The following is a 24,171-nucleotide window of genomic DNA, read 5'->3' as shown; positions in this document are numbered from 1 at the left end:
GGGATTGAACCCTAGTCAGGCCCTCAGCAGTGAGAGTACAGAGTCATAACCACCTGACCACCAGGAAATTCCCTAAATATCCATTTTCAAATGGCAAAAATTAAAAATTCCGAAACTACTAAGTGTTGACAAGGGTGGGAGACAACTGGCACTCTAGTCCATCGCTGTAAGAGTGCTGGCTGGTAAAACCACCTTGGAAAACTGTTTGGTAGTAGCAAGGGAAACAGAAGACACTCCATGACTGAATATTTCCAATGAGGACCTGTGTTCACCAAAAAACACATGAACCAGAGTGTTCATAGCAGCACTGTTTGTAGTAATTCAAAACTGGAAACTAAACAAACATCTTTCATGGATACAATGGGATAAGTAGATTATAGGATTTTCACCCAATGGAATATTACATAACAAAGAAAGTAAATGATCAGTATGGGTGAATCTCAAAAATATAATGTTGAATCCTGAAGACAATAGGGAGAAAAAAAATAATGATGGTAAGATACAAAACCAAAGATAATTGTGATGTTGGAAGTCAAGATGAAGCCAGTTCATGGGAAAGGGCCACGTCTTCTTTGCAGGAAGCAGTCTTCAGCAGTGGTATTTGTGTGAAAGTCTAAAGATGTGGGTTTCAACCCACAGAAAGAAGGTGATGTGCTCTGTGATGGGTAAATGAGTAGACATAGGAAAATGTAGAGCCAACCATGGAACAAGAGATTTGTGAAAGAAGGATAAATAAAGCTAGAAAGGTAGGTCTGAGTCAGAATTCAGGGCACCTTGATAGAGGTGCTTGGCCTTTGTGAAATAGGTGGTGGAGAGCCATTGAAAGATTCTCAGCAGGGCAGAGACGTTCAGAGCTCTGTTCAGTGAAGATTAACTTGGCAGTTGTGTTCTAGAATGAATCGGAAAGCAAAGAAATTGGGGAGAGGGAGACCAATTTGGATGTGATTGCAATTGTCTGGGTGGTACATAATTAAGCCTAAATTGGGGTGTTAGTGTGAGTTGAAAAGAGGAGATGTGTGTAAAAGATATTAGAAGAGACAAAGCAACTTATTGGATTTTTTTTTTTTTTTTTTTGGTCGAGGGAGAGAGAAGAGTCCAGGAGGCCAGTCTGGGCAGTTTGAAGATAAATCATGCTGTTAACTGAAATAGAAGAATTAGGATCTCTTCCTCCAGAGCAATGGCTAAGCATGGGTGGTTTTTTGTATCTCATACACCAGAGCTATTCCTTTGGACATAGCAGCTCTGTGCAGTTCAATGTGGCACTTCAGGCCCTCCAGGAAGATGCTTGGGCACTTTGCCAGGTATCCGCATATAAAATAGATTCTGACTTTCTTATAGAATGGAAGCTGCCCAGCGAAAAAGCGCAGTTTCCAACCTTCTTGATGAATGAGGCTGACAACAGGAGTGGGTCTCAAGAAGTAGTAAATTATATAACTTTGACTCTGCAGCTTAAGGGACATAGACTGTTCCTCCCCTCTTCTTGCCCTCATCCTGTTGGCTGAAATACAAATGTGATGACAGGAGGTACAGCATGGTCTGTAGGACCATGAGTGAAGCTGAAGGGCAAGTCTTAGAGCAACAAGACAGAGGCAGCCTGAGTTCTTGATGATCATAGAATACCTCACTAGCCCACGAATCTCTCTAGACCTTCATGTGGCAGACAAATAAATTCTTTCTTCTTCATGTCACTGTTAGTTTGAATTTCTCTCTATTACTCTAGCTAAATTGATATACTAAATAATTCAGATTCCAAGCTTGTGGTTTTGATCCCTGAAAAGTTTTTCCTTAAAGTTTCATTTTCTATGCAATCATTAGGTACTTGAGACTATTTCAGCTACCAGTGATAAAACAACTCATAAATGCAGAGCATATTCTTCCAGAAACTAAAAATTTTTCTGAAAATATGTGGCAATGCTTGAAAAAGGCTTAAATAAAACAAAATTTATCATTTATGAAGCACTTTCAAAATATAAACACTGAGTTTCTATAAGCATCTCAAGAACATTGTAAGCTAGGTCCTACTTTTATAACTATTTATACAGATGAGGAAACCAAGGTACCCAGAAATTAGAAACCCCTCCAAGGTTATATTGTGAATGGTCATATTTTTGTCTTCAAAATCCATGATTAATGACAAACAACCTCATTGAAAGAACATGGAGATAAATCAGCCTGTCTTTATCTCTAGACTGGCAAACAGTTGAAGAATTTGAGGCCAAGTCACAGAAACAATCAAAGATTCCTATTTTATAGAATACAAGCATTTACTTTGACTTCTAAGACTGGTGGCTCCAAAAACTCTCCCACTGTATCCCCAAGGAGAGAACTTGGACCACTGATTGACTGTCAGGGAAGATGAACTAAGTGGAGCGGAAGAAGTGGAGAGGAAAGTCAAAGTGAGTAAGAACACCTCCACCTGAAAATTAAAGCTATTCCCTCTGAGGTTTAATAAGTCAATTTAGGAAGATATTTGTGGGAATGCTGGGTGTTGTTGGGATAGGCCCACAAAGAGATCAACTTGAAAGTTTTTTTCATGCAAAACTGTTGAAGCGTTGGTTCAAGAAACAACAATAATAACAATAAATCTTTCTATCTCTAGTGAAACAACATGTACCGTCATGCTGTGGGTCTGATAAAAGAAGAGAAAGAAGTTTAACAGCTGATCACTTTTAATTCACAATCATAGTCAAGGAGCATATGGTAGGTGGGGTGTAAGGGATTTTTTTATTGCTTGCGTGTAGAAGAAGACTTGTGATTAGCTGATTTGATGCTCGGCCACCATTCAAGTCAACACGTTGATGTACTTGACATTCTCACCTAACCATCAAGTGAAGGATGGAAGCCTGATGAACTTGGTCAGGTCTAAAGGTGGAGATGATTTCTACTGCAGAATATACTGCAGGGGATAGCTGAGGATGAGATGGTTGGACGGCATCATTGACTCAATGGACATGAGTTTGAGCAAACGCCAGGAGATGGTGAAGGACTGGAAGGCCTGGTGTGCTTCAGCCCATGAATTTCCAAAAATTTGGACACCATCGAGCAACTGAACAACAACAAATAGTTGAGGAGGATATGTCCCAAGAATCCAGAAATGATCAGTAGAAAGGTCTTGTTGTAAGAACACAAGGAAAGATATAAAAGAAACAGCACTGAAAGACACATCTCAGGCCCTTTTTTATTTTTCTTGGCAAAGCCATCCATTGAGGTTGATGACTCCTAAAAAGCGTCCTGGAAGTTAAAATCTTCTGAGAGAAAACCTTCAGAACCTGGTAGAAGTGAACCTTCACTTTCTTGTTTGTCATCAAAGTAAAATACAAAGATAACAAAGACTGAGAATGAATTTCAAGGTTTTTATTCAGCTTTAACCATGATGGTGTGATCACTCACCTATAGGCAGACATCTTGGAGTGCAAAGTCAAGTGGGCCATAATAAGCATCACTGCAAAGCTAGTGGAGGTGAGGGAATGCCAGTTGAGCTATTTCAAATCCTAAAAGATGATGCTGTGAAAGTACTGCACTCAATGTGTCAGCAAATTTGGAAAATTCAGCAGTGGCCACAGGATTGGAAAAGGTCAATTTTCATTCCAATACCAAAGAAAGGCAATGCCAAAGAATGTTCAAACTACTTCACGATTGCACTCATTTCACAAACTAACAAAGAAATGCTCAAAATTCTCCATGCCAGGTTTCAACAGTACTGAACTGAGAACTTCCAGATGGTCAAGCTGGATTTAGAAAAGGCAGAGGAACCAGAGATCAAACTGTCAACATCCATTGGATCATAAAAAAAAAAAAAAAAAAAAAAAAAAAAAACAAGAGAATTCCAGAAAAACATATACTTCTGCTTCATTGACTACACTAAAGCCTTTAACTGTGTGGATCACAACAAACTGTGGAAGATTCTTAAGGAAATGGGAATACCAGACTAGCTTACCTACCTCTGAGAAATGTGTATGTAGGTCAAGAAGAAACAGTTAGAACCAGACAAGGAAAAACAGACTGGTTCCACATTGGGAAAGGAGTATGTCAAGGCTATATATTGTCACCCTGCTTATTCAACTTATATGTAGAGTACATCATTCAAAATGCCAGGCTGGACAAAGCACAAGCTGGAATCAAGATTGCTGTGAGAAATACCAATAACCTCAGATATACAGATGATACCATCCTTATGGAAGCAAGCAAAGAGGAACTAAAGAGCCTCTTGATGAAAGTGAAAGAGGAGAGTGAAAAAGCTGGCTTAAAATTCAACACTAAACATTCAAAAACTAAAATAACTGCATCTGGTCCCATTGCTTCATGGCAAAAGAATGAAGAAACAATGCAAATAGTGAAAGACTGTATTTTCTTGGGCTTCAAAATCAATACAGATGGTGACTGCACCCATGAAATTAAAAAGCACTTTCTCCTTGGAAGAAAAGCTATGACAAACCTAGACAGCATATTAAAAAACAGAGACATCACTTTGCTAACAAAGGTTTGTCTAGTCAAAGCTATGGATTCTCCAGTTGTCATGTAGTGATGTGAGAGTTGGATCATAAGGAAGGCTGAGCACCAAAGAATTGATACTTTTGAACCGTGGTGTTGGAGAATACTCTTGAGAGTCCCTTGGACAGCAAGGAAATCAGACCAGTCAATCCTAAAGGAAAGCAATCCTGACTATTAACTGGAGGGACTGATGCTGAGATTGCAGGTCCAATAATTTGGCTACCTTATGGGAAGAAGTGACTCATTAGAAAAGACCCTGATGCTGAGAAATATTGAAGGCAGGAGAAGAAGGGGATGACAGAAGATGAGATGGTTGGATGGCATCACCAACTCAAGGGACGTGAATTTGAGCAAACGCTGAGAGATGGTGAAGGACAGGGAAGCCTGGAGTGCTGCATGCAGTCAATGGGGTTGCAGAGTCAGAGATGACTGACTGAACAACAAAATTCGGCTTTACAGAAGTTAAAATGCATTTTCAAATTAGTAAATAAAATGCTGGTCCTCATTTTTCTTGCAAAATAATGAAGTAGATTTGGGCATTCTGCCCAGTGACCAAGAATATAATTCCAAGCTTTTATTGTATCCATGAAAAATCCAATTCAAATTACAGCATGTTTTCCTCTAACATTATATGTCATAAATGTCTGTGTGCCACTCTCTCAATAATATCCACAATCTAATCTAAGAGAAAATATACAGATCAATAGTTGGGACATGTAACTGCAAAGGTCTTATTATTTTATATGTTCTTTTAGAATCCTTGAGAAATGACCAGAGGAAATGGTACACTGCCAAACCTTGTAAACATAAGCAGAGACATTGTACTAAATTTTCCCTATCTTACTGCTCAGAAATTGACAACTTCAGCAGCCAAGGAAGATTGTCTGTATACACACACGGTATGACACACATCATCTAGGCAAATGATCACCCACACAGTTTGGAAAGCATGGTAGGGTTAGGTGTCATGAGGTCTAGAATATGAGCAGCATTAGATTATTATAAAAATAATGTCGCCGTCTATTTATAGAGTGCCTCGCTCCTGCCGAGCCCATGGTACAACCATATCTTATTGAGAATTCTATTAATACATGATGTTCAAAATCATTTTTCATGCACAGATCATTATTGGTGTTCATTCTCACACAATCCCAGTATGAGGCTTCTTAAAACTAATCTTGTTTCGGAAGTAAAGATTTGGGTATGAAATACTATGGTCATTCAATGCCACTCCTTCTAGGGGAATAAAAACTAAATCCCAACCTGGGTCTCCCACATTGTAGACAGACGTTTTACCATCTGAGCCACCAGGGAAGTCCTGTATTATGTCACAACCATGCAATTCTCCCAATTCATGCTTAGGGCAATTAATCTGATGTCCCCCACTCCTGAATGATAGTGATTCTACTGCTCAAAAGAAAACGTGCCCCACCACTTGCACCATCACCAATGTCAGGTGAGATGCCAGTAAGTTGGAGAGACTGAAGGACATGCTGGGACATGGAGTGACCTTAATATAAGAGCTGGAAATGTTTCTGAGCCTTTCGGAACCATCGTTTACTTATTAAAGTGAGCACAGACATTTATATTTCACTAGGTCATCAGCATGATTAGCAATAAGTGATTTTGAGTCCATCTAGCTCTTGCTATCATGGAAAAAATGAGATTTTGGACAATAATGAGGACAATTTGAACTCATCTTATAGTTTGGAAATGGGATAGGTTTTTTAACATGGAGATAAAGTAATAAATGAGAGATTTTCCAGCATTATCACAATTCAACTTTTCAAGGAAATTCTTCAAATTGACGCTTTACTTTCCCCCATGACTTTACTCTCTCCATCAAAAAGTATACCTTTTAGCTGGAAAAAAATACTCCAGATAAGGAATAACTTGGGACACGGTGGCACAGATGATCAGCATCATCCAAAGTCCAGCCCCAAATGCACCATGTGCTTCATTTCATTCTTACCTCTTACCCGTCCTCTTAGAGCAGCAAGCTCTCTCACGCTTCTGAGCGCTTATACAAGCTCTTCCTTCTTCTCAAAATGCCCTTCTTCTCCATATTTTCTAGAACAACTCAAACCAGACTTCCTCCACCTAGCACAGTTTATGCTACAAAATGAAACACAAACATTTCATTTGGGGAAAAAAAAAAAAAGCCTCCCTGCCTCTTGTTACCCAAACCTAAGAGAGATTAGAGGAGGGTGTGGACCAAGCACAGAGCAGAGAGGGGAAAGTGTTGTCCAGTGACTGACCTAGAGACCTGGTGAGTAGGGATGAATGAAGAGCAGGAAACTTGCCTTCTTCCCCAAGAACTTGGCAAGAACACGGGAAACTGTGTCATCTGCTAAAGGAGGCTTGATGAGGACTCCAGGCTTTCACAAAGCAACTCCAGGGACTCAGAGCCCCACCTATTGGCCTGGATGCCAAGTGCATCAGCACTTAGCATGACCTGAAGACCACCAACTCCAGGAGTTGGTGATGGACAGGAAGGCCTGGCGTGCTGCGATTCATGGGGTCGCAAAGAGTCAGACATGACTGAGCGACTGAACTGAACTGAACTGAATGTATAAGAAGGAGTCCCTTCGGAATTCCTTAGTAAGCAAGAAGGAAAAGGTTTAAAGCCAGATTCAATCTTATTCTAGAGAACTATTGCATCATTTTGCACTCAATTGATTTTTTTTTTAAAGTAATTTTATTTATTTTTGGTTGTGCCGGGTCTTCACCGCTGCACGGGTTTTTCTCTATTCACGGTGAGCGTGACTCTTCATGGCACTGTGTGGACTTCTCATTGCAGTGGAGTCTCTTTTTGTGGAACACGGGCTTTAGGGCCTGCAGGCTGCAGGAGTTGCGGCCCATGGAGTCAGTAGTTGGGGTTCCTGGGCTCTAGAGCACAGGCTCAACAGATGTGGTGCACAGGCTTAGTTGCTCCATGGCAACTGGAATATTCCTGGACCAGGAATTGAACTCATGTCTCCTGAACAGGTAGGTGGATTCTTTACCACTGAGCCACCAGGGAAGCACCTCAACTGATTTTTGAGGTGAAGTTTTGTATCTCTTAAAATTCTGTCTCTAGTGCATTTTCCATAGTAAATGTTAATTTAATAAACGCATGAGGATTCATTTTTCTACAATTATGCCACTAACTCCATGGAGGCTTAAGTCAGAACACACTGTGTAAATGTTCATAGCCTCTGCATATGCCAGTGTCATTTATATAATTAACTCGGGGAGGAGGGTGCTGGTGTAGCCACACCTGGTTACCTCAGAATAGATCAGTCTCTCGATAAATAAAGGTTGCTTTCCTCTATTCTAAGACAGAGTACTCTGCACGCTTCCCATTCTACATTCTGCTCACTTAACAATTTGAACCCTCTTTCATCAAACCCAGTAATAGCCCTCCTTCCTGTCTCCCAAGTCAGGGTGCAGGAGGTCAGATGGTCAGTACTTACAACAGTAAGACTGGGAAGAGGAGCTTCCTCCAAGTGGCTTCCAACCTAAAAGTGATAATTTCCAAGCCAGGACCCACTGACCCTACCAAATCTTCCTGGGCTTTCTCCCCCTACACCCTCACAGTATTGTTGGAATATTAAGAATAAAGCTTGGAAAGAATATAAGATTTGTGAGTGTTCCAAGCATAAGCTGCAATTATGTTAAGTATTAATAGTGCCCTTGTTAAAGTCATTTATATTCCTCCTCTCATTTTTTATTCTTTTTTCCTTTCTGCTATTACTTACATGATTCTTTCTTTAAGGCCCAACATTATATTATAAAAAATGAGATGCACCAGAAAAGAGTATTTTATGCAAATGCTAAGGGATGCACAGGAGTAAATGAAAACAATTTATAATATGTAAAGTTCTACATCAGCTGGTGCTTCATAAAAATACAAAGTTTAGACAAATGTTCCCCATAAATCACTTTGGGGTTTATTTAGCATCCTTTTTCTTAAAAACACAACAGCTTCTTAGTTAAGCTAATGCAATGACTTAGTAAAGAGTTGACAATGACTCCCCACTGCATCACACGTGTCCTCTCTTCTGAGTTTTCATTCCGTTCTGATTTTATATTGTCTCAGCCAATCTGGAAAGCATGTGTGTTTGAGTGTGTGTGTGCAGAAAAGTAATGTTCCATGTAAGACAAGTCTGTATCCACATTCCTGTAAAATAACTCGGGTTATCAGCTTAGTTACCCAGCAGGTAAAGCTCAGGATCTGACAGGGATCCTGAGTCTTTTATTTCTCCCACGCACACTGTTGTGCATCAAGAAACACCACAAACACTCCCTTGAAACATAACCTAAATCCAACCATTTCTCATCGTCACCTCCCTTTCTACCTTAGTCCATGTTGGCCACACCACTCAGAATATTGCCAAAGAGTCTCCCTCCTTTTCTTCTTGCTCCTCCTCTACTATCCAAACTCCATTAGGCAGACTGAGTGACAGGTATAAAACGTGTATCAGAAACAATTTGGGCAGAGACTTCCCTGGCAGTCCAGTGGTTAATGCTCTGCACGTCCAATGTAGGGGGTGCAGGTTTGAGTCCTGGTTGGGGAAACTAAGATTCCACATGCTTCATGCCCATAAAATAAAATATTTTAAAAAGAAACTTCTTTTTTCCTTTTCTGTTAGTATGTATCATGTTTTTAAATGCCAGATAATATATTATGAAGGATGAGATGCAACAGAATAGAATCTAGGATGTGGAGAACTACAAAGAGCACCCCTCCACCTAAAGAACAAGAAGAAGTCAGTTGCATGCATGCTCGGTTGGCTCAGCTGTATCCAGCTCTGTGTGACCCTGTGGACTGCAGCACGCCAGGCTCCTGTGTCCATGGGATTCTCCAGGCAACAATACTGGAGTGGGTTGTCACGTTCTCCTCCACGGAATCTTCCCAACCCAGGGATTGAACCCGGGTCTCTTTTGTCTCCTCCATGGATAAGGGGGTTCTTTACCATTAACACCACCTGGGAAGCCCAAATGGCAGCTAAACTAGAAATTTACAACAGGATACTTCCCTGGTGATCCAGTGATAAAGAATCTGTCTTGCAATGCAGGAGACCCCAGTTTCATTCCTGGATTGGGAAGATCCCCTGGAGAAAGAATAGGTTACCCACTCCAGTATTCTTGAGCTTCCCCAGTGGCTCAGATGGTAAAGAATCCACCTGCAATGCAGGAGACCTGGGTTCAACCCCTGGGTTGGGGAGATCCCCTGGAGAAGGGAATGGCTACCCACTCCAGTATTCTGGCCTAGAGAATTCCATGGACAGAAGAATTTGGTGGGTTACTGTCCATGGAGTCACAAAGAGTTGGATATGACTGCGCAACTTTCATGCACTTCCCTGGTAGGCTGAGTGATTAAGAATCTGCCTTGCAATGTAGGGGACATGGGTTCGATCCCTGGTCAGGAAACTAAGATTCCATATGCTTCAGAGCAACTAAGCCCATGCCTTGCATCTACTGAAGCCTGCATGCTCTGGAGCCTGTACACCACAACTACTGAGCCTGCACACCACAACTAGAGAGTCCATCAGTTCAGTTCAGTTGCTCAGTCATGTCCAACTCTTTGTGACCCTATGGACTGCAGCAGGCCAGGCTTCCCTGTCCATCACCAACTACCAGACTTGCTCAGACTCATGTCAGTTGAGTTGGTGATGCCATTCAACCATCTCATCCTCTGTTGTCCCCTTCTCCTCCGACCTTCAATCTTTCCCAGCATCAGGGTCTTTTCAAATGAGTCAGCATTAGGGTTTTGAAAATGATCAGGATAAAAATAACCAGTTGTTCAGGCACTCAGTTCTTTCTGACTCTCTGTGAACTCATGGACTGTACCACACCAGGCTTCCCTGTTCTTCACTATCTCCCAGAAACTGCTCCAACTCAGGTCCATTGAATTGGTGATGCCATCCAACCATTTCATCCTCTGTCACCCCCTTCTCCTCTGGCCCTCCATCTTTCCCAGCATCAGGGTTGTTTCCAATGATTCAGCTCTTCACATCAGGTGGCCAAATATTGGAGTTTCAGCTTCAGCATCAGCCCTTCCAGTGAATATTCAGGACTGATTTCCTTTAGGATGGACTGGTTGGATCTCCTTGAAGTCCAAGGGACTCTCAAGAGTCTTCTCCAACACCACAGTTCAAAAGCATCAATTCTTCAGCACCCAGCTTTCTTTATAGTCCAAATCTCACATCCATACATGACTACTGGAAAAAAACCATAGCTTTGACTAGAGGACCTTTGTTGGCAAAGTAATATCTCTGCTTCTTAATATGCTGCCTAGGTTGGTCATAACTTTCCTTCCAAGGAGCAAGTGTCTTTTAATTTCATGGCTGCAGTCACCATCTGCAGTGATTTTGAAGCCCCAAAAATAAAGTCTGTCAGTGTTTCCACTGTTACCCCATCTATTTTCCATGAAGTGATGGGACTGGATGACATGATCTTAGCTTTCTGAATGTAGAATTTTAAGCCAGCATTTTCACTCTCCTCTTTCTCTTTCATCAAGAGACTCTTTAGTTCTTCTTCATTTTCTGCCATAAGGGTAGTGCCCTCTGCATATCTGAAGTTATTGATAGAGCTGCCAGAACTTACACAGGACTGGGGAAACAGAATCTTAAAGGGCATAGACAAAACCTTGTACACACCAGGACCCAGGAGAAAGGAGCAGTGACCCCCACAAAAGACTGACCCAGACTTGCCCATGTGTCCAGGAATCTCCAGCAGAAGCATGGGTCAGCAGTGGATTGCTGCAGGGTCCGAGGCAGTGAGTATAGCTGTGTCTTCTGGGGACCTTTCAAAGGAGGTTGCCATTATCTTCATTACCTCCACCATAGTTGACCTGCTGGCCATAAGTCAAACAACAGGGAGGGAAAACAGCCCCAGCCATCAACAGAAAATTGGATTGAAGATTTACTGAGGATGGCCCCACCCATCAGAGGGCAGACAGAATGAAAACCACAATCACAGAAAACTAGCCAAACTGATCACATAGACCACAGCCTTGTCTAACTCAGTGAAACTATGAGCCATGCCATGTAGGGCCAGCCAAGATGGACAGGTCATGGTGGAGAGTTCTGACAAAACGTGGTCCACTGGAGAAGGGAATGACAAACCAGTATTCTTGCCTTGAGAGCCCCATGAACAGTATGAAAAGGCCAAAACATAGGACACTGAAAGAGGAACCCCCCAGGTCGGTAGGTGCCCAATGTGCTACTGGACATCCTTAGAGAAATAACTCCAGAAAGAATGAAGAGATGGAGCCAAAGCAAAAACAATACCTAGTTGTGGATGTGACTGGCGATGAAAGTCTGATGCTGTAAAGAGCAATATTGCATAGGAACCTGGAATGTTAGGTCCATGAACCAAGGCAAACTGGAAGTGGTCAAACAGGAGATGGCAAGCGTGAACATCAACATTTTAGGAATCAGTGAATTAAAATGGATGGAAATGAGTGAATCTAACTCAGATGACCATTATATCTACTACTGTGGGCAAGAATCCCATAGAAGAAATGGAGTTGCCATCATAGTCAACAAAAGAGTCCAAGATGCAATACTTGGATGCAATCTAAAAATTGACAGAATGATCTCTGTTCGTTTCCAAAGCAAACCATTTAATATCACAGTAATCCAAGTCTATGCCCTGACCAGTAATGCTGAACAAGCTGAAATTGAATGGTTCTATGAAGACCTACAAGACCTTCTAGAACTAACACCCCCAAAAGATGTCATTTTCAATATAGGGGACTGGAACATGAAAGTAGGAAGTCAAGAGATACCTGAAGTAACAGGCAAATTTGGCCTTGGAGTACAGAATGAAGCAGGGCAAAGGCTACTAGCGTTTTACCAAGATAATGCACTGATCATAGTAAACACCCTCTTCCAATAACACAAGAGAATATCACCAGATGGTCAATACCAAAATCAGATTGATTATATTCTTTGTAGCCAAAGATGGAGAAGCTCTATACAGTCAGCAAAAACAAGACCGGGAGCTGACTGTGGGTCAGATCATGAACTCCTTATTGCCAAATTCAGAATTAAATTGAAGAAAGTAGGGAAAACCACTAGACCATTCAGGTATGACCTATATCAAATCCCTTACTATTATACAGAGGAAGTCACAAATAGATTCAAGGGATTAGATCTGATAGACAGAGTGCCTGATGAACTATGGACAGAGGTTCTTGACAATGTACAGAGAGTCCATGCCCCATAGCTAATGACCCTGCATGACATAGCAAAGATCCTGCATGCCACAACTAAGATTGAAGGAAACCAGAAAAAAATAAACAAATAAAAATAAGGTGGCATGTGTTCCTCTCTAAAAATAGATAAAATAAATTACAACATTGTCCATATCCATCAGATTGTGAAGTCACAGGACAATCAAGTGAACTAGTACCCATGGAAGAAGATCCCTGCAGGCTTCACCCACAGAGCAATGGAATGCACAAGCATGAGAGAAAGATGAGTCTGTACTACAAGTGAGAGGAAGAAATGAGGCTTCCCTGGTGGTTCAGGCAGTAAAGAACCTGCCTGCCAATGCAGGAGACCTAAGAGATGCAGGTTCGAACCCTGGGTCAGGAAGATCCCCTGCATGAGGGCATGGCAACCCACTCCAGCAGTCTTGCCTGGAGAATTCCATGGACAGAGGAGCCTGGCGGGCTACAGACTATGGGGTAGCCCAGAGTGGGACACGACAGAGCGATTGAGTATAGCATAGCATAGGGAATAAATTGCTAAAGGCTAAGTGTGAGATAGCCTGCGGGTACATCATGCTGGGAGAGGCAGATAGGATGTTTACATCCACTCCCAACCTCTTGGTCTGTGGGCTTCTGCTGGATATGTTAAGAAAGATTAAAGACATGGCAGGAAACTGGAGAGAATCTTTCAAAATGGTATACTGACATAGAAGAGAGAACAGGCTGCCACTGATGGAAAGACATAGAACCTTGTGGTCCTGCTCAGAACCTTCTGTCTCCTGTCATGTGGAGCAAAAAGCCTTGAATCAGAGAGTAAAGAGCAGCAACACTATCATTCCCAGAGCATAGTTAGAGATCCATTGTGATGGGAGTGGGTATGAAAGAAAACGGCATCTACTCCTGCAGGAGGGGAATCAGATTGTTCCGAGCCCAGAATCCTAATCAGATCTAAGAGGTTTTTATCATTAGAGGAGGAGCAGAAAACTTCCACATAAAACCTATCATGAATAGAAGACAGTCTGCGACCCGACACAGAGAAGATGAGAGACAAGTTAAGACTCTCTTCCTTTAAGTTCAGACACATACAGCCTACCAAAGTGAGGACCGACCAGGTTAGAACAATCCCTCTTCGATGAATGATATTATCCTAGCAAGCCAAGGTAACAAGTAAAAAGAGCGTATAACTAGGATAGAAGAAATATGATGGAAGCTACCCTGTCTGTGTACACACAGTGATGGCTAAAAGCTGAGAGTAGGGCACAAGAGCTGAGAAAAATCTTCCAATACTCAAGCTTCCACCTTAAGAAAAAGCATCAGAAGAATTTAAAGACACTGAAATTATGTCTTTATGTCTTTATGATGCACTGAAATTAACCATAATGACAACAAAAATCTCAAACCTATCTCAGGCATTGGAACTGATTCTTGAACTATCTCTGATTAGAATCTTAAAGAATCTGGTGAAAAACAAGCAATATATGTAAACAGAAGTGTGTAGCTTTGTTGCTTCTGTGTTACCCAGTGATAAAGCAATATGACATCTTATTAAAAAATGGATAATCTAAAGAAAGAATTAGCCAACAAAGATGAATGTGCAGCAAAGAAACAAAAAGTGATGATGCTATAAGTTGATATTCAAATTGAATATAAATAAAAGTTATGGAAGAAGTAGCCGAGCATAGGTACATTGATACCATTATTGTCAGACAACAGATATGCAGCCTGAAGAACGTAGGGAAAACTTACTGACACAAAGGAAGCGTTTGAAGGAAAAAATTAAAGTGCCCCAGAAGAAGTCTTGCTGGTAAAAATACACTAAAGGAACTCTGGAAAATATTTTGGAAGCACAAGGGACAAAATGCTGAAAGCTGATACAAACTTAGAAAAGAGTATGACATGGACAAGATGCTTACTCTATGTGATGTGTTACACTAGGAGAAGAATGAAGTCACTGTTCAATCTACTCTTGAAAACTATTTTACAAAGGAATAAAACCTTAATTCTTAATGTTTCTACTGTTTTAAATTGATGTACTCAGGAAATATATTAGTGTCGCTAATTTTTCATTTCCTATACATCTTTAACTTACCTATGAGTCTTTAATGTTTTTTTAAAAAAGGCCACAGAACAATCCTAGACTATCCCACTGATTTTTATAACCACTTTGTGTGATTTCAGCGTGTTTGATCATTTTTTTAAAAAGCAAAGGCTCCTTGTAGTCACTCTTAAAGCAAGCATAAAAATGGATAAAAAGATCAAGAAACAATGACTTTTTAAAAAATACCCAAGTGATATATTTTAGACTTACTACAACATTAATTTCATTAAGTGTAAATATTCTAAACATCTCAATTAAAAGATGTGATCATATTGGATTAAAAATGTAAGGCCCAATTTAAGTATAAAATGTAAGTGAGAAAAAGACATGCTATGAAAACACTAAGCAAAAGGAAGTTGGAATGGCTATATAAATATCAGGCAGACTTCAGAACAAGAAATATTACTGAGGATAAAAATAAGCATTATATGCTGATAAAGAAGGAAAAAAACCGTAAATACATATGCATGTAGCTTAAAAGCCTCAACATATATGAAGCAAAAACTAATAGCTTATGACTTCAGAAAACATCTCAGGAAAACATAAACCAAGTAAAAATATTCCTGTATTGCTGTGGAAGATCTGAAAGATGGTGTCACCCGATGTAACCAAGTTATCATTTACAGACATTCCATCGTAGTTCGAGCTATTCTATGGAATTATATTCCATAGAATTATATTCTATGCCATAAAAAAAGCCTCAACATATTCAAGTTAATTTAAATTATGTAAACTCTATTGGAAATTAATCATAAAGTTCTCAGTAACAGAAAAACATCTAGAGCCTCCCAAATTTTATATCTTAAACACACACTTCTAAATAACCTGAGTCAAATAAGAGGTTACAAAAGATATTAGAAAATACTTTAACTGAATAGAAAATATCAACATCAAATGTGTGAGATGCAGCTAAAGCAGTGATTAAAGAGAAATGTATAGAATTAAAGGTATATTCTGTAAGCAAAAAAGCAAGGTCTGGAATCTATCACCTACATTTTTAGATTATAAAACTAGAAAAAGAAGAACAAATTATACCTATAACAAACATGAAAGGACACAATAACAATAATAAGAGCAAAAATGAATAAAATTGGAAAAGAAAAGCAATAGAAGGAGATCAATTAAAACAACTGATATCTTTAATAAGTTAATAATATCTTAGTCCAATATCAACAGACCACAGCTTGCAGGCAAAATCAAGCCTACTGTCTGTTTTGGTAGTTTTTCTAGAAAGTAGATAGACACATGGTCATTTTCTATGGTTGCTTTCCACTGTAAGAGGGTTCAGTAGTGGAAACAGAGACTAAATGACCTGGATATCCAAAATATTTGCTCTATGATCCATTATACAAAAAGTTTACCAAATTCTAATCACTCTCACACAATTGATGAAGAACAAAAGAGAGAATACATGCTTTTTCAATCACAGAAATTTTGAAATGGGATTCTATTACAGACCCTATAGGCATTAAAAGATAATAATGTAAAGAAAAACAAACTTTAGGTCCTGTATTGACATACATGTATTCACATGTATTAGGTGAAATAAACAAATTTCTTGGAATACACAAATTACCAGAGCTGATTCAAGAAGAAATGGCTAACATGAATAGTTATATGTCTATTAAAGAAACTGAGATTGCGGCTAAAATCTTTTCCACAAAGAAAACATCAGACCCAAATGTCTTCACTGGGGAATTCTATTGATCATTTAAGAAAGAAAGAACATCATTTCTACACAAGCTTTTCCAGAAAACAAGAGTAGAGGAAACATTCCCAACATGTTATAAAGACGGAATTACCCTCAGATCAAAACAAAAAAGCATTACACAAACAGAAATCTGCAGAGTGACATCTCTGAGAAATATAGGAACAAAAATCTTCAACATAATATTAAAAAATTGAGCTAACAAGATTTCCAAAAGATAATACCTCATAACCAAGGAGGAATGCAAGTTTGGTTCAACATTAGAAAATCAGTTACTTGGCTGGGTGGCTTTTCTGTGCACCTTAAACTATGATAGCATTGTAAATTGGCTATACTCCAATATAAAATTAAAATTAATTTAAATTAAGAAAAAGAAAATCTATTAGTGTAATTCACCATATAATAGAAGAGGGAAAAAAAAAAACAACTCATACAATAATCTAATAGATACCCAAAAAGCCTTTAGCAAAATTTGACATCGATTCATGATAAATACTCTCAGCAAACTAGGAATGGAAGGGAATTTCCTCAGGGTAATAAAGGTCATCTACAAGAAAACCTACAGCAAATATCAGGCTTATTAATGAAAACTAACCGCTTTCCCCTTAGACTGACACTACATTAAACTGTTTCATTCCCTCATATTGGTTTAGCTATTCCTACCAATTATTTTCTTTACCAATTCCTAATAGGAATAAAGAAGGAAGCTTAAGTAGACCCTCATTGTAGCTTTCGATCTAATTGAGGGGATGTGTTAGAAATTGGTAAATAGCGATACAGTAATAAAAATAAATAAAACATTAAAATAGTAAGATATTTAGCACACCACTGAAAATGCCCTATGGCTGCATGTGTAAATGGTCATATAGGGAAGCAGAGATAGTTTCTACTTCAGAGAACAGGTGAGCTCTATGTGCTAGGACTATCTGGAAGTTCTTTCGGTGGAAGGGGAATTTGATTGTAAAGCAAAATAATAGAAAAAAACATACCATTCATAAATAAGAGCAAAACATACTTCTTCCTCTTGTCTCAAGAGAAAAATTCATCATTTTCTTTGAGAAATAGAACTGGACTTAGGACTAACCAATATAAATGTGGTGAAATCAGTAGAGGTCCCCTAAACAACTGCTTTGTAGTACTTTCCAGCCATAGATCCTGTCATCCAAAGCACAGATATGAATATGGTCCTATCCAGGTTTTCTGCCCTCCTGGAAGCCTCTTTAGGGCCAGAGGTAAGAATCTGACACTGTCTTTGATCTTCTGATTTGAAAAATCCACAAAGAGCATGTAGCATGAATGACTGGCCTTATGTTAACAGATCATACCCAAGATCCACTTTTTGCTAAACCCTGTCCTGAAGAAACAACTTAGGGCACATCAACCAGGCTAGAAAGATCAAAGTTATGTCCACCATGCATCTCTTTTCATACAAAAAAATTTTGGATTATATCTTTTGTATGCAAAACTGCATTTCAACAAAATTTCTAACAGCAACTACATACAGGATTAAGGACATTATAGAGGCAATTTTCTCACATTTCCTAATTAATTTTTCTTAGCTTAAAGAACTGATTAAGTTCTTCTGGAAAGTCTCTATACCTTATCTTTTCCTGGTTTCAAATCCTTCAGGGGATCTCCAGCACTGACAAAATTAGATCTCTCATCTTTATCCTTCACCTTTTCTGCAAACACACACACTTTCAAGCCTCAGGATCAAAGGTTCCCAGCTTACGTTTCATCCTTCAGTTCTCCATTGCCGCTTCTCATGTCTATGACTCCACGTGGGCTAGTCTGTTGCTAGAAAGCCCTTAACCCACCTTGACTTCTTGAGCATCTCTTCATCCTTGAAGACCCAACTAGATTTCACCTCCTTTGGGAAGACTGTTTTCCTCTTCTCTTCTAAATATATTTTCTCTTCTTCTATCACATTCAGATTCTTGATATTTATCATCATACTTATAAAACTGCCTTTTCCCTCATGATCAAAAAGAGCCTTGCTTATTTCCAGTGTTCAAATGTGCTTACAGGCCAGTGTAAAGATGAAGTTACCTCTTACTCTCCACTTATCCTCGTGAATTTGATTGTGGGTTCTAGCAACAGAAACACAAACTACAGTTCTATCTTGTATAAGATATGTTCATTTTTTGGTCTTGTGGTTTCTAATAGGAGAATATATGCTACCTGAAGTCCAAGACCTTGGTTCATTTGTGATGTTTCTTGTAATGTGTTTCCAGCTTCATCTCCCCTGTTCTCCAGCCAAGGCTCACCCTTTGCTGTTCTTCACATATATCTTTTTCTCTTACCTCCTGCCTTTGTTGCATTGACCCTTATATCAAAAATTGCCCTTCTCCTCCACCCTCTCTTATTTATCTATTTGGCTACATCTAGTCTTAGTTGCAGCGTGCAGGATCTTCACTGCATCACGTGAGATCTTGTCCATGTGCGCATGGACTCTAGTGTGGTGCACTGGTTCAGTAGTTGTGGCAGGTCGGCTCAGTTGCTCTTTGCCATGTGGGATCTCAGTTCCTTGACCAGGGATTGAACCCACATCCCTCTGTATTTCCAGGTGGATTCTTTACCACTGGGCCACCAGGGAAGTCCCTCCATTTCTCTTTGTAGATAATCTTTTAAGACCTGACCAACCTACACTGGATGTTCTACGGGCTCTTCTCCCACCTTGTATTAAAGATCGGCTGAGCTCCCATCACTTACGGATCATGTTCCCTTGAGCGTGCAAGCTCCTAGAAAATGAAGGTTATCTCTTCATCTGTGTAGCCATTAGAACTATTGTCAAGACTGGCCCAGATTAAACTCAGGTGAGTGCAGACCAAGAGAAGTGGTCCATGGAGCTTCCGTTCCCTCCAATCATCTGGCTCCCCCTTCAGTTCTGATTCTCAGTGGGCTAGGTGGGGAGTCTCCCCTTCCTAACCTTTTCTTCTATTAATACTCTACATAATATGAGTTATTTCAGCAAAGTTTGATCACAGATGAGCCATTCTACATCAAAATAAATTCTGTCCATTGTGATAAACAGTGACATCTGCTTGACCTCACCAGTAAATACCCCTCCCTGCTGATTTCCCTCCCCTGAGTAACTGGAGATGAGAAACTGTTTTCTTCAAAATGTTGTGCCATGACAGCTAGCTCCAAGGGCTCTCTCAGCCTTCGGCATCACCCAGAAACCTCTACTGGGTTACTTCTACTCCCTCTCCCCAGGCCTCATGGCTCAGGTCCTCCCACATCTCTGCATCACTGACTCTTCTCAGCCAGCAGTGGCTGCTGAGCATCCCTGAGCAACAAGAGCATCCAAATTTAGATGTAATGCACTGCCTTTGACCACAGCCAAATTGGGGCTACTCCCAGAAAACACATGCTAATTTTGAGAAAGACTTTTGTTTTACACTAAAGCATGAGTCATCTAGCAATTATAAAGGGATTCATTATCCAATTTTGGGATACTCTAGCTCTCTTAGTGCTTTATCAAAAGGATAACCATGGAAAATCAAAGCTGCTGAAACTTAAGGATGATAAATTCTATCCTTTGCTAATTCTGCTCTTTGTGTGTTTGCACCCATACCTCCCTCTATATTTTTTCATGGTCTAGGGATACCAAGGTTCAGAGCTAAGACCTCAGCTTCTCTGCCTCTAAATCAATACCTTTCAAATACCTTTTACTCACAAACTTCTTTATCAAAAAAAAAAAAAAAAAAAGAACAATCTACTGTAGAATCTCATTGTATATTTGAAAAAGCTTATATGTTCAGCATAGATATATTTTAAACTCTACATTATCAAAATCACTGCTTAAAAATAAACCAATGGAACAATAAGACAAATTTCAGGAAAACAAAATGTTAATTTTGGACTGGACTGGGGAAGGAGCTGTTACATCAAATATAGCGTAATTTATTTCTATACTCTTTTTTATTAGATTCACTAAATCTAGAAAATCCTGATTCTCACAGATCAATCGTTACAAACAATAACAGTTTTGTATTTTTATACTGCATTTTTTTCCTGAGTATTAAGTGTACCTGGACATTTTGTTCCACAGTTGAATCCCTTATAATATATATCACCCAAAGCTACCAAGAAAAACATTAGAACTATTTACAACATAATACTAGCACTGTGGGATGTGTGATTGAATTTGCTTGCACTAGTTCCCGTGATTGGACACGAATGCCTACATTTAAAAGGAAAAAAGGATAAATCCACAGCTCCTGTACAAAAGAATCAAATATATATACAGGTACCCAAAAAAAGCTTAATCTAATACCTGCACAAAATGAATTGTACTGGCAAGATATTTATTTGCATCAGCATACTCCAGTATGCTGAAATTTGTTGTAGAACATGTTTGATGGTTTGTTTTTAATTTTTACTTAACATTTCCTAAATTGTTAATAAAATAAGAAACCATTTATTTTTTTTAAATAGGTATTTGTAGAATATCTTGTATCTTTTTACATGTTTGATGGCCAATTTACAAATGTGTTTCTCTCGTGTCCATCACCTCCATCTGGGGGCCAAGCATATTTCCATATCTATTCCTGATGATGTCTCATTGGTCTTCCAGAACTTCTCCATCTACTATCGGGTGAATACCTCCTATGATACAGGCAAAAACTCTTTTATCTTTCCCCCCAAACAAACTCCCCAGCTATTTTGAGAGGATTTGACACCTTTTTCTGTTTTGTCTCCTATAACATTCTTGAGAGTCCTTTGACTGCCAGGAGATCAAACCAGTCAATCCTAAAGGAAATCAACCCTGAATATTCATCGGAAGGACTGATGCTGAAGCTGAAGCTCCGATGCTTTGGCCATCTGATGTGAAGCACCAACTTATTGGAAAAGACCCTGATGCTGGGAAACATTGAAGGCCAAAGGAAAAGGGGGCAGCAGAGGCTGAGATGGTTGGGCAGAGTCACCAACTCAATGGACTCAATGGACACTCGGTCTGAGCAAACTCCAGGAAACAGCGATCGACAGGGGAGCCTGGCGTGCTGCAGTCCATGGGGCTGAAAAGAATCAGACATGACTTAGTGACTGAACTATAACAACAGCAGCAACAATAACAACACTTACTACTTGGAACAGAAATAGTGGTAATTAATTTTGTGATGCCAGTTCCACAAATAATCGCTTGTAAATTTTATCTTTGAAACATTTTATGGAATGTGAGGGTAAGGATATCAGGCCACACTGCTCCCATTTACCTAGTCATGGTGGCAATGCTAAGCACAGAGGAGGCATTAAATACATTAAGTACATTTTGTGAATTAAAGTTGGATGAAACAAGATTTTGCAGTTGGCCCTTATCTCCAGTATGCATGGACTGTTGCTTCTTTTTTTTCTATTTTTTTTTAAATATTAATTTTTTAATTTGGAGGATCATTGCTTACAATGTTGTATTGGTTTCTGCTATACATCAACACAAATTAGCTACAGCTCTCTCTCTCTCTCTCTCTCTCTCATATATATATATGTGTGTGTGTGTGTGTATAAATCCCCTCCCTGTTGAACCTCCCCACCAACCCCACCCTTGCCACCTCTCTAGGTTATTATAGAGTGCCAGACTAGGCTGCCTGTGTTATACACCAGCTTCCCACTAGCTATCTATTCTATACATGGTAAATCTCCACCCTAGCATAAACTTCTCTCTTTTTTTTTTTTAATATAAAGCCATTTAAGATTGAACCTGTGCCCCCTGCATTGGAAATGCAGCATCTTAAACACTGGACCACCAGGGAAGTCTCTCTGGATTGTAGTTTCTAATATAAAATCATAGCAACAGAAAATTCTCACTTAAATTTCTCTCTCTCTCTTTTTTTTTTACTTAGCTCATAACATTTCCTTGGTTTCATCATGTTTTCCTTCAAAGGCTAACCCTAAGATGAGGAAAAAGCAAAACCTCCTGGTATATTAAATAGAAAATCTACCAGCTTCTACCACAAATTTTCAATTTTAGTGGTAGGAAATGCCCTTCACCTTGCAGTGCTAATGGAAATGAGGTAAGACAAAGATCCTTTGTAGCTCAAAAAGAAAAATATTCCCAAATAGCCATTCCTGAGACAAAGTCCCTGAAGGCTGCCTATGGGAACTAGGTAACAACCAAAGCTCCTTCCAACTCAAGAAGTAAAAGAAACATGCCACCAGATTTGCATCATTCTCAGTAAACCAGGATTAATGCCTTGGCTCTGGGTGATTCAATAACTTTATGCCCTTAGGCAAGGCATTTAGCCAGAGTGGGTTTCTATTTATCTGTGTTTTGAAGTGAAACTCAAATAAATGGTGCCAAGTATTGCCGGATGAGAGACAGTTGGACTCAGAAAACCCAAACTATTTTAAAATTAGTTGAAGCTCTTGTGAATGAGAGAGTCAATTCCTAGGCAGATTGATAAGAAGTCCAGGGTCCCCAAGGAGGAGAAAGGGGTCTGGGGCTCTCAAAGCGGAGGTTGGGGGTCTGGAATTCTCAAGGAGGAGAAAAGGACAAACGTTTGTTTGTTTGTTTTTTCCCCTCTACATTCCTTAGTCTTAGTTACACAACTCAGTTTAAACTCTGTACTAAGGATTATACAACAACAATGTAGCTGGCTAGAGGACGTTTCACCTTCCTGAAAACCTTCTGACTAATCCTGATATCTTAAAATGTATATTATGGGAGTGGGTCTGGAGGATCTTTCCATTGTTAAATTCTAATCTTGTTATTCTAAAATGTAAATTGTGGGAGTGGGTCTGGTAAAATTTTCACAAACTTGAGACATTCTTTTGATTCATTGTAATAACTAATTGAAAGGTATATAACTCCACTGCTAACACTAGCAAGGGGGTACTCTTTCTGCCCCCTTCTGATGTCTATGTCAGAAGCTTTCTCTATCACTTTTATACTTTAATAAAACTCTATTGCACAAAAGCTCTGAGCAATCAAGCCTCATCTCTGGCCCCGGATTGAATTCTACTCCTCCGGAGGCCAAGAATCCCAGCGTCTTTTCATGGGTCAGCAATAACCTTTCATGAACAGACCATTATATTCTCAGGTGTCCATCTGAAAAGTGGATGAGACCATTCCAATTTCTCTCCATCCTGAAAAAAAGCCCATCTTTAAGAGCTCATTCATTGGAAAAGACCCTGATGCTGGGAAAGAGTGTGTGTGCACGAAGTCAGTAAGTTGGGTCAGACTCTTTTGCAACTCCAATGGACTGTAGTCCACCAGGCTCCTCTGTCCTTGGAATTTTTTAGGCAAGAATACTGGATTGGGTTGCTATTTCCTACTCCAAGGCATCTTCCTGACCCAGGGATCAAACCTGTGTCTCTTTGCATTTCCTATGTTGGCAGGCAGATTCCTTACCACTGAGACACCTGGGAAGATGCTGATGTGGGAAAGAGTAGAAGCAAAAGGTGAAGGGGGCAGCAGAGGATGAGATGGTTAGATAGCATCATTGATTCAATGAACAGTAATTTGAGCAAACTCCGGGAAACAGTGGAGGATAGTGGAGCCTGGCATGGTGCAGTCCATGGGGTTGCAAAGAGTCAGACACAACTTAGCAACTAAACAACAACGACCAGCAGATCATCTCATTTTGAGTCTGACCAACCCATAGCTCCCTTGAACCCCTAACTTTGGCTCTTTCCTTAACCATTCAGTCTGTTGGCTAGAACATTGCTACA

This window comes from Bubalus bubalis, chromosome 20, assembly GCF_019923935.1.
Source record: "Bubalus bubalis isolate 160015118507 breed Murrah chromosome 20, NDDB_SH_1, whole genome shotgun sequence".
Lineage (NCBI taxonomy): Eukaryota > Metazoa > Chordata > Mammalia > Artiodactyla > Bovidae > Bubalus > Bubalus bubalis.
The sequence above is the reverse complement of the archived record's forward strand: the minus strand, read 5'-3'. Positions refer to the sequence as shown.